This window comes from Giraffa tippelskirchi, chromosome 10 (assembly GCF_054371585.1).
Source record: "Giraffa tippelskirchi isolate mGirTip1 chromosome 10, T2T-mGirTip1v1.2.pri, whole genome shotgun sequence".
Lineage (NCBI taxonomy): Eukaryota > Metazoa > Chordata > Mammalia > Artiodactyla > Giraffidae > Giraffa > Giraffa tippelskirchi.
The window spans coordinates 99,343,150-99,355,314 of record NC_137284.1 but is presented as its reverse complement, the minus strand read 5'-3'; positions in this window follow the sequence as shown (position 1 = coordinate 99,355,314).

Here is a 12,165-nt window from a genome sequence, read left to right as displayed (position 1 = left end):
GCAGGAGAAGGCAGCAAGCTTCACTCCCTGGGGAAGAGAAGATGACCATGGGTAACTGACATCAGGTGGGCTCATTAGTTACCGGGGAAACCTGTAGAGAGGCATACCCCTGGCCACCCCTTTGATAGTAATAATCACCAGCTGGGGCCTGGAGCAAGTATGTTGGAAGGTAGTCTTATATGTAGGGTATAGGCAAAGCACACACTGGTTAAGCAGGGGATGTACAAAGAGCAAGAGAGCAATTATCTTGAGTGGCCTGACTGTACACAACTATAATTGATATATCAAAGGCTTTAATGCACAAAATAGATAGCATGCAAAAACCAAAGGACAGTGAAAATAAAGAGATGGGAATTTTCAGGAAGAATCTAAAAGAAATTCTAGAGATCACAAGTACCATGACAGAAATAAAGAATGCCTTTGATGGGCTCATTAATAGACTGAACAATGTTGAGGAAAGAATTTGTGAATTTGTGAGCTTGAGGATATATCAATAGAGTCCTTGGGAAAAAAAATCAAAAAGCAAAGAAAAAAAAAGACTGAAGAAAAAAAAATAGTTGTCCAAAGGAAACTATAAACAAGGTGAAAAGACAGCCTTCAGAATGGGAGAAAATAATAGCAAATGAAGCAACAGACAAACAATTAATCTCAAAAATATACAAGCAACTTCTGCAGCTGAATTCCCGAAAAATAAACGACCCAATCAAAAAATGGGCCAAAGAACTAAACAGACATTTCTCCAAAGAAGACATACAGATGGCTAACAAACACATGAAAAGATGCTCAACATCACTCATTATTAGAGAAATGCAAATCAAAACCACAATGAGGTATCATTTCACACCAGTCAGAATGGCTGCTATCCAAAAGTCTACAAGCAATAAATGCTGGAGAGGGTGTGGAGAAAAGGGAACCCTCTTACACTGTTGGTGGGAATGCAAACTAGTACAGCCACTCTGGAGAACAGTGTGGAGATTCCTTAAAAAACTGGGAATAGAACTGCCATATGACCCAGCAATCCCACTGCTGGGCATATACACCGAGGAAACCAGAATTGAAAGAGACGCGTGTACCCCAATGTTCATCGCAGCACTGTTTACAATAGCCAGGACATGGAAGCAACCTAGATGTCCATCAGCAGACGAATGGATAAGGAAGCTGTGGTACATATACACAATGGAATATTACTCAGCCATTAAAAAAAAAATACATTTGAATCGGTTCTACTGAGATGGATGAAACTGGAGCCCATTATACAGAGTGAAGTAAGCCAGAAAGAAAAACAACAATACAGTATACTAATGCATATATATGGAATTTGAAAGATGGTAACGATAACCCTATATGCGAGACAGAATAAGAGACACAGATGCATGGAACAATTTTATGGACTCTGAGGGAGAAGGTGAGGGGGGGACGTTCTGGGAGAATAGCATTGAAACATGTATATTATCATATGTGAAACAGAACACCATTCCATGTTCGATGCATGTGACAAGGGCTCAGGGCCGGGGCAATGGGATGATCCAGAAGGATGGGATGGGGAGGGAGGTGGGTGGGGGGTCCAGGAAGGGGAACACATGTAAACCCATGGCTGATTCATGTCAATGTATGGCAAAAACTATTACAAAATTGTAAAGTAATTAGCCCCCAACTAAAATAAATTTATTAAAAATAAAAAAAAAAAAAAAAAAGAAAGTTGGAGAGAAAGTGTTATGTAGTGTTTGGAATAGGTTATTTTGTCTTTACCTATGCAAGACTTATTAAGTTATTAAAATCATTCTGTATTCTAAAAAAAAAAAAAATAGTTGTCGTATAATTCTAATGTCCCCTAATGTGGGACAACTATAAAAGGTATAAATTACACGTGATAGGAATAACGAGGGGGGGGCATAAAAATAAGCGGAAGAAATATTTTAAAAAATAATGACAGAGAATTTCCCCCAATTAAGTCAGACACTAAAATCACAGATCTAGGAAGTTCAGAGAACATCAAAAAGATAAATGCAAAAAACCAAAACACACCTATGTATGCCATTTTTAAACTATAGAAAATCAAAGGTAAAGATCAAATTCAGAAAGAAGTCATGGGGAGGTGGAGAAACACCTTACCTACAGAGGAACAAAAATAAGAATTACATCCAAAAATGATGACAGCAACAAGAGACTGGAGTGAAATATTTGAGGGAAAAAGACCAACAACCTAGAATTCAGTACCCTGCAAACTTACTCTTCAAAAGTAAAAGAGAAATAAAGACTTTCTCAAACAAAAATTGAAAGAATATGTTGCCAGTAGATCTACATTGCAAGTGTGTTAAAAGAAGTTCTTTGGAGAGAAGAAAAATAATATAGGTCAGAAACTTGGACCTATATAAAGTAAGGAAGAGTATCCCAAAAATGAATAAGTGAGGGTAAAATTAAAACATTTAATTTGCTATTCATAAGTGATCTAACAATTATGTAAAAAAAATACCAATTATGTACTTGATTATGTATGCTTATATATTATATCTATCCTATGTGCATATAAGCATATTGATTTATGCATGCTTATAAATAAGAAATGTGTGACAGCAATAATGCAAGGGATGGAAAGGAGAAATTAGGATTATTTTGTTATTCACTATCTGTAATGAAGTATACTATTATTTGAATGTGGACTTCGGTTAGCTGTGAATGTATATTGCAAAGTCTAAAGAAGCCACTAAAAAATGTGAAAACTGAGGCATAAATAGTATACTAAAAAGGGATAGAAAATGGAAACCTATAAAATGCTTAACCTCAGATATGCAGGTGACACCACCCTTATGGCAGAAAGGGAAGAAGAACTAAAGAGCCTCTTGATGAAGGTGAAAGAGGAGAGTGAAAAAGTTGGCTTAAAGCTCACCATTCAGAAAACTAAGATCATGGCATCCGGTCCCATCACTTCATGGCAAATAGATGGGGAAACAGTGGGAACAGTGGCTGCCTTTATTTTGGGGGGGCTCCAAAATCACTGCTGATGATGATTGCAGCCATGAAATTAAAAGACGCTTGCTCTTTGGAAGGAAAGTTATGACGAACCTAGACAGCATATTAAAAAGCAGAGATATTACTTTGCCAACAAAGGTCCATCTAGTCAAGGCTATGGTTTTTCCAGTAGTCATGTATGGATGTGAGAGTTTTACTATAAAGAAAGCTGAGTGGTGAAGAATTGATGCTTTTGAACTGTGGTGTTGGAGAAGACTCTTGAGAGTTCCTTGGACTGCAAGGAGATCCAACCAGTCCATCCTAAAGGAGATCAGTCCCGGGTGTTCACTGGAAGGACTGATGTTGAAGCTGAAACTCCAATACTTTGGCCACCTGATACAAAGAGCTGACTCATTGGAAAAGACCCTGATGCTGGGAAAGATTGAGGGCAGGAGGAGAAGGGGGTGACAGAGGATGAGATCGTTGGATGGCATCACTGACTCAATGGACGTGGGTTTGGGTGGACTCTGGGAGTTGGTGATGGACAAGGAGGCCTGGCATGCTGCAGTTCATGGGGTTGCAGAGAGTCGGACATGACTGAGCAACTGAAATGAACTGAACTGAATCTAACCATATCAATAATCACTGTATTTCAATGGTCTTAATATACCGATTAAAAGAGATTGTCCAAATGCATCAAAAATTAGGGCTCAACTAGATGTTGTCTATAGGAAGTCCATTTTAAATATAAAGACACATAGATTAAAAATAAATGAATGCAGAAATATATCCCTAATATGGTAACACTAATTAAAATAAAACTGGAGTAGCTATATACTAATTTCAGACAGTCAACCACAGAGCATGGAAAGTTATCAGGGATAAAGGGCATGTTAAAGATAAAGGAGTCAATTTTCCAAGAAGACATAATAATCTTTAATGTATATACACCTAACAACAGCGTGTTAAAGTATGTGAGGCAAAAACTAATAGAACTGCAAAGAGAAATACAGGAATCCACTGTCATAGTAGGAGACTTCAATACCTCTCTATCAAAAATGGACAGACTAGCCTTCCCTGGTAGCCTTCTCTGGTGGCTTAGTGGTGAAGAACTTGCCTGCCAACACAGGAGACATGGGTTTGATCCTTGGTCTGGGAATATCCCACATGCCAAGGGGCAACAAAGCCTGTGCAGGCTGCAATACTGAGCCAGTGCTCTAGAGCCCCTGAGCTCCCTCTACTGATGCCCAAGCCCTCTACAGCCTGAGCTCCTCACAAGAAAAGCCACCACAGTGAGAAGCCTGGTGCACCACAACTAAAGTACAGCCCATGCTTGCCACAACTAGAGAAAAGCTCACGTAGCAATGAAGACACAGCACAGTCAAAAATAATAAAATAATTGTTTTCTTTTTTTTTTTTAATGGACAGATCACACAGGCAGAAAATCAGTAAGGACATGGTTGAACAAGATCAACAATCAACTGGATATAATTGATATTACAGTCAATACTCTAGAGATAGACTACTTAGTGGAAGTGACAAATAGATTCAAGGGGTTAGATCTGATAGAGTGCCTAAAGAACTATGGACAGAGGTTTGTAACATTGTACAGGAGGCAGTGATCAAAATCATCCTCAAGAAAAAGAAATGCAAAAAGGCAAAATGGTTGTCTGAAGAGGCCTTACAAATAGCTGAGAAAAGAAGCGAAGCGAAAGAGAAAGGAGAAAAGGAAAGATATACCCATCTGAATGCAGAGTTCCAAAGAATAGCAGGGAAAGATAAGAAAGCCTTCCTCAGTAATCAATGCAAAGAAATAGAGGAAAACAGTAGAAAGAGAAAGACTAGAGATCTCTTCAAGAAAAATTAGAGATACCAAGGGAACATTTCATGCAAAGATGGGCACAATAAAGGACAGAAATGGCATGAAAGTAACAGAAGCAAAAGATATTAAGAAGAGGTGGTAAGAATATACAGAAGAACTATACAAAAGAGATCTTAATGACCCAGATAACAATGATGGTGTGATCACTCACCTAGAGTGAGACATCCTGAATGAAAAGTCATATGGGCCTTAAGAAGCATCACTATGAACAAAGCTAGTGGAGGTGATGAAATTCCAGCTAAGCTATTTCAGGACAGAATACTGGAGTGGGTAACCTTTACCTTCTCCAGGGGATCATCCCATCCTAGGGACTGAACCCAAGTCTCCTGCATTGCAGGTGGATTCTTTACCAGCTGGGCCACAAGGGAAGCCCAAGAATACTGGAGTGGGTAGCCTATCCCTTCTCCAGCAGATCTTCCTGACCCAGGAATCAAACCAGGGTCTCCTGCATTGCAGGTGGATTCTTTACCAATTGAGCTATTAGGGAAGCCCATGACCAGCCTAGACAGCATATTAAAAAGCAAAATCATTACTTTGCCAACAAAGGTCCATATGGTCAAAACTATGGTTTTTCCAGTGTCATGTATGGATGTAAGAGTTGTACCATAAAAAAGAAAGGCTGAGTGCTGAAGAATTGATGCTTTTGAACTGTGGTATTGGAGAAGACTCAACGGTCCCTTGGACTGCAAGATCAAACTAGTTAATCCTAAAAGAAATCAATCCAGAATATTCATTGGAAGGACTGATGCTGAAACTGAAGTTCCAATACTTTGGCCACCTGATGTGAAGAATCGAGTCATTAGAAAAGACCCTGATGCCAGGAAAGATTGAAGACAGGAAGTGAAGGGGGCGACAGAGGATGAGGTGGTTGGATGGCATCACCAACTCAATGAACAAGAGTTTGAGCAAGCTCTGGGAGTTGGTGAAGGACAGAGAAGCCTGGCGTGCTGCAGTCCATGGGGTCCCAAAGAGTCAGAGATGACTGAGCAACTGAACAACAATAGACTACTTCATTCAACAATGGAAGAAAACACATTTTCCTCAAGCTCACAGGGAACATTAACCAAGATAGACTACATCCTTGGGTATAAAACACACTTTAGCAAATTTAAATAAATAGAAATCAAACACTATATGCTCTCAGATTACAACAGAATTAATGTATAAAATAATAACAGAAAAATAGCTAGAAAATCCCCAAATATGTGACAAATAAATGACACATCTCAAAATAACAATGGATCAAAGAAAAAATTTCAAGAGAGGAATGTCTTTATCAAATGAAAATTAAAACATAGGTTATCAGCATGGCATGGCCAAAAACAACAACAACAATAAAATACCCCTACAGCTTCATTAAAAAGACTGAAATTCAGAACACTGACATTCCTATATATGGGTGACAATGTGGAACAAAGGGAATTCTCATTTATTGCTGATGGGAGTGCAAAATAGTCTAGTCACTTTGGAAGACGGCTTGGCAGTTTATTGAAAAACTAATACACTTTCACCTTTTGATCTAACCCTCATAGTCCTTGATGTTTACCCAAAGGAGCTGAAAACATGGCCACACAAAAACCTGAGCATGGATGTTTAAAGAAGCTTTATTCTTAATTGCCAAAACTCAGAAGCAATGAAAATGTCCTTTAATAGGTAAATAGATAGATAAATGGGTACATCCAGACAATGGAAAAGTATTCAGTACTAAAAAGTAACAAGGCATCAAGCCATGAAAAGACATAAGGGAATCTTAAAGGCATTTTACTAAGTGAAAGAAGCCAATCAGAAAAGGCTACATTTATATGATTTCAATTATATCACATTCTGGAAAAGGTAAAACTAAGAAGATCATAAAAAGATCAGTGGTTGTTCAGGGTTGGGGAAGAGGGACAAATAAGTGAGTATAGAGGATTTTTAAGGCAGTGAAAATACTCTGCCTGATATCATAATGATGAATACATGCCATTATACAGTTGTCCAAACCTATAGAATGTACAACGCCAAGAGTGAATTGTAATGTAAACTATGGGCTTTGAATGATTATGATATGTCAATGTAAGTTCGTCAGTTGTAATAAATGTTCCACTGTGGTGAGGGATACTGATAATGGGGGAGGCTATGCAAGTATGGAAGCAGAGGACCTGTGGGAAATCTCTGTACCTTAAAGTCTTAATAAAAAGTGACATATTTTAACTGTAAATTATTCACTCAAAATAGAAAATAAAGAAAATATTTGATGATCAATCAAAATCTAACCATCTGAAGGAATCACTGTTAATGAAATTGAATATTATTTAATGTGGCACATTTACATGTAGAGGGATGGATAAATTATTTTATAACAAAACTATGCTATTTTTAAAATAACAATATAAATTTTCATTTTGATCGCTTTTAACAGAGTTTAAAAACAGAAGTATAACTGATGGGATTTCTGAACCCTAGATACAAATTTATCATAACCAGTGATATCATTTCTCAAATGATCTTATTAAGACAAATATGATGAAGAACATTGAATATGGAGTAAAATTTCAAACTATGTTCCAATTTTTTAAATGTTATGGAGTGTGTTCTGTAGAATGATGAAAAATAAACACTCAAACACGCTCCCACATTTCCTCTCCGGATCCAAATATCTGGAGCTTACCATCTTGAAAAGAGAGCACTGATGACTTCTATAAATATATATTAACAAAAAAAAATATTGGAGTAGGAAGTGAAACTAGTCAAAGAGCTGTTTTCTAGAACATCAGTTCTCAAATTTTGTAAACCATCTTGTTATATACATTATCCAAGTTAATAATATGATTTTTTCCCCTGGTTTGTACATTTTAAACTCTCATTTTATATTTAAGTGTATTAAAACTCACCAACAGTTCTTTTTCTATTGTCAGTTGCATTGTTTCTTAGTATGGAACTCAAAAAAATATTCACCCCTTGTAACAGGATTTTAGTAACTAGTATTTTATTTTGCTTGGTTGGTTTTGTTTTTGTTTTCTTCTAGAAAGTTCCTACCTGCTGCATTTCCTCCATGAAATTCTGTGTCCTTGATAGCTGGATGAAGAGATGTTTTTGGCTCCTGCTTTTTTCTTAACCTCATTGCTTTGTACTTACTACTTCATCATCTTTGGATACTGACAGACGCCTTTCTTCTTTTACCACAGCATCGTCAATAAAGCACTGATGATGTTTTTTTAACATCATTTTTAATGTTTAATACTTCTTTTTAAGAGAGGTTCATGACTTGTATATTCTCTGAGTGTTTTTTCTTTGTTGGCAATTTTTATTCATAAAATATCTTCCTATTGCCCTAACATTTGACAACTTGATTATATGCAATAATCTAGTTATACTTTCTTTCCCACTAGAGTTAAAAACTTCATCAGAAATATTCTTGTATAGATTTTTGCTGAATATTTTCCTAAATAGCTTTTAGGTCTGTAATTCATTTCTTCCTTATTTTGCTTGATTTATACTTTGAAGTCTTTTATTGTGCCTTTGTTGATTACTTTAGTGACACTAATTTAGATACACTGGTTTTAAGTCTGTCTATTCACTTTTAGTTCAAATTTCTCCAAACTAGGATGGTCAGTACAGTATTAGAGAATAATCTTAGGAATCATAAAGGTATTCTTTTCCTTAAATCAGGTAAACCCATTTCAGTATTCTATTGTACTTCAGTATTCCATTTCAGTATTTAGGAATTCAATTTTCCATCATAACCAATACAATTTTTTGTCCAATTATTAATATATGAATTTATAAAGAGTATATAGTCTTATTTATTGAATAAGTCTGTAAAATGGTACATGGCTATAGGGTGCACTACTAAGAGAAATACAAAAACAGATAAATAGAGACAGAAATATACATATATGATATCCTTTGATATTTTTTGATTTGCAATGAAATATTCTTACTCTAAAGATCTAACTTGGAGCTTTTCCAGAAAAAAAAGTTACTCATATTCCAAAAATTCTAAAAATTATTTTCAGTTCTCATTCATGCTATACACTGCAATGCATACTATATAATAGTAACATTATTAAATAGTAAAAAATAACACTGGAATCCCTTGGTGTCTTGAATAATTTTGGTGAATGTTGTGGGTAGAGAACAGTAAAACTCTGAAGTGCTTATACACACAGGCACCTCACTTAGTTGGGTCTCATTTGAACTCCTCAAATTACTTATTTTACGTCATGTCAAAATTGCCTTAATTGATTTTCAGATTTTAAGTGTCATCACTCTTGTTGTTGTTCATTTGCTCAGTCGTGTCCGACTCTTTGAGACCCCATGGACTGCAACATGCCAGGCCTCCCCATCCATCACTATCTCCTAGAGTTTGCTCAAACTCATGTCCATTGAGTCAATGATGCCATCCAACCATCTCATCCTCTCTCACCCCTTTCTCTTCCTGCCTTCAATCTTCCCCAGCATCAGGGTCTTTTCCACTGGGATGTGTTTTTATTTTACTACTTTGTCTCTGCTTCATTGTTTTTCTCAAAACTAGCCCATTGAGATCTCTTGACACGGGGCATTATGTTCTCAGCCATATTTTATTGAAATGTCAACCAGTAGGAGAGATTTCCTTCTCCTGGAAAGGAGAGATTTCCTTCCCCTGGATTTTTGAAACTCAGTGGATCTTGGTTTTTACATGATACTTAAATAATGATGCCAATCCCCTGATAAGTTGTTCACATCAGCTATTTAGCCCTGGTATCTAAAGTTTGTGAATAGCAATGATTCTCTTCACACTCTGCTTCTGCATTCCAAGAGTTATGAATATTAAGTTGTATTTTCCCCAAAGCAAAAGTATATTCACCAAGGTATGTGCTGAGAACAGGAGTCTGCACCTCATTTTGAAACAATAGTATTAATAATAAAGCAACACAAAATATATCACATTTGAAAAGTCACAGAAATAAGAACTCAGAATTTTTAGTAAAGTTAAAAAAATCCTTTGGTTGAAAGTTACCCTGAGTATTGTAACAGAGGAACTTACACAAGGCTGGTGTTGAATTCTCTCAATTCACAAAGGATTCATGGATATTTACACCTTAATTACTATCCTTGGATTGCATTTGTATGAATTTCCATAAATTTTTAAACATTTTAGACAGTAAAAGTTTCAGAAACTGATTCTACATAAGTTCCATTTATATTTCATTCAGATCATATAGTGATATTTTCAAAGATAAGACACTCTAAACATAAAAATTACTTATTCCTGTTGAAAGTCCTAGCTAAAGTAATTACAGCATTATACTAAAATATTATAAACTATTTTTAAATAAATAAGAATTGATTTCAATTCCAATTAGAGTTTTTTGATCAGACCCTTGTTGCCTCAGAGATCATAACAAAATAGTTTATCCAGGAGGTTAAAGGACTCTGGCACTGTGATGGGGGAAACTTTGAATTTTGCTTGCCTTCTTTGAGCTAGTGTGCATATTTACCTTATTCAACTTATAAAGGAAAAACTGGGACTATGTTTTATAATTTTTTTGTCCAGCTTTTGAAAGAAAGCAGACTGTTGATTTGGAAGGTTCCCCAGACACAAATGCAGAAACTAAAAAATCTCTAAATTTAAATTCCAAAGCATGCACACTGTGCTGGAGAGTGGAATAACAGCCACAGTATACCACAATCAAAACTTCTAAGGCAAGTAAAGATCACCTACTCTCAAGAACTCTTCCTTCTGTAAACCTCCTTCAACAGAAGTGTCTCTCTTGGCCACCATTTTTTTTTTTTTTTAGCTTTCTTACACTCAGCAGGGAGAAATTTTTAGGTACTTCATTGCTCTTAAACTATTCTCAAATCTCAGGGCAAATCCAAAGAAGTTCAAAAAATCTATAAATAAACAAAAAATACAAACAACAAAAAAACCCAAATAGAATGCAAAATTTTTTTTTTTTAAAAGAGAATAACAGAACTCAGCCAACCAAGCTGACAATTTGGCTCCAGGTCAACAACAGCAACAACAAAGAGAAAGCTCGTACCTTACTGAAAAGACATAAGAAATAGGGACTTTAAAGTGAGGCAATTAAAACATGTTAGTTCCAATAACTGCATTCCACGGTTTTAAAAGTTTAATAGTTATGCATTGCCTATGAATTGAATCCAATCCCTAGTTGGATTGATGTTTAAGGGCTGCCAAAAGTTGGCAGCAACCTACTTTTAGAGCCTCATTACACCAAAATGCTTTTTAAAATGTTCCATCCAAGTACCTCTATTGCCAATGAAAGCCATGATATATCTCAGGGGTCTGAGATACCTAACTTCTATCTTTGAAACTAGTACATTTTGTTTTAACAGAGAGAAAAAAATGCTTTCACCTAGTTGGCCTTTGAATTAAATCCACATTTCCCAAAACGTGCCCTATTAACTCTGTACCTCAACCTGATTTCTAGTGCACCGCCCTATGGACTGGAAGACATTAGCAATCCAGACATTAGCAAGACATGAGAAGCCAGGTAAGAGCTAGAGCCTCAGGTTCTAGTCCTGGGCTACCTGTAACTATATATGACAGCTAGGCCTCGTGTATCATCCTTGCCACCCTTTTTCCATCTAAAAAATGAAGCCAGATCTGGCTAGTGGATTTCCTTTCTCTTCATTTTGTTACACAAGTATGCATAACAGAAAATGTGGAGTGCTTTGGGAAGTAGAAGCCAGGATGGTTACAGGCAGTTCTGGGGAGGAAGTTTAAAATCATAGGGCTAGAGAGTATGGATCCCCCTGGTCCTTCTCTTCTGATTATACTTGAACAACATTATTTATCATTGATTTTTCTCATCCTATTTGCAATATTTGCACTCTCCCTAAAAGCACTACAGTCTCCTCATATCTCCATGTTTTTCTACCATCTCGCCTTTGGCTGAATTTCTTCTGTACATGCTTTTCTCTCATTGGCTATTAAAATTCTGTCGACCTCTCAATAGCCTTGTTTGTTACTGTCTCCTGAATACTTCAGCTTCCTCTATCAGAAGAAATCCCTCACCCTAAATTCACAGAAGATTTTGTGCTGCTTCAATTTTACTGTCTTGATTAGTTATTTGTGTACAGATGGTCCCCAACTTAATGATGGTTTGACTTTCAATTTTTTGAATTTATGATGGTTCTAAAGCAATAAATAATTCAGTAGAAACCACACTTTGAATCTGCAACTTTCCCAGGCAGCTATATAATCAAAGGGTAAATAACTGATACACTTCCAATCATTCTGTACCCATATAACAATTCTGTTTTCATTTTGAGTACAGTAGTCCATACATGAGGAAGTCAATACTATAATATAAAATAGGTTTTGTGTTAGATGACTTTGTCCAGTT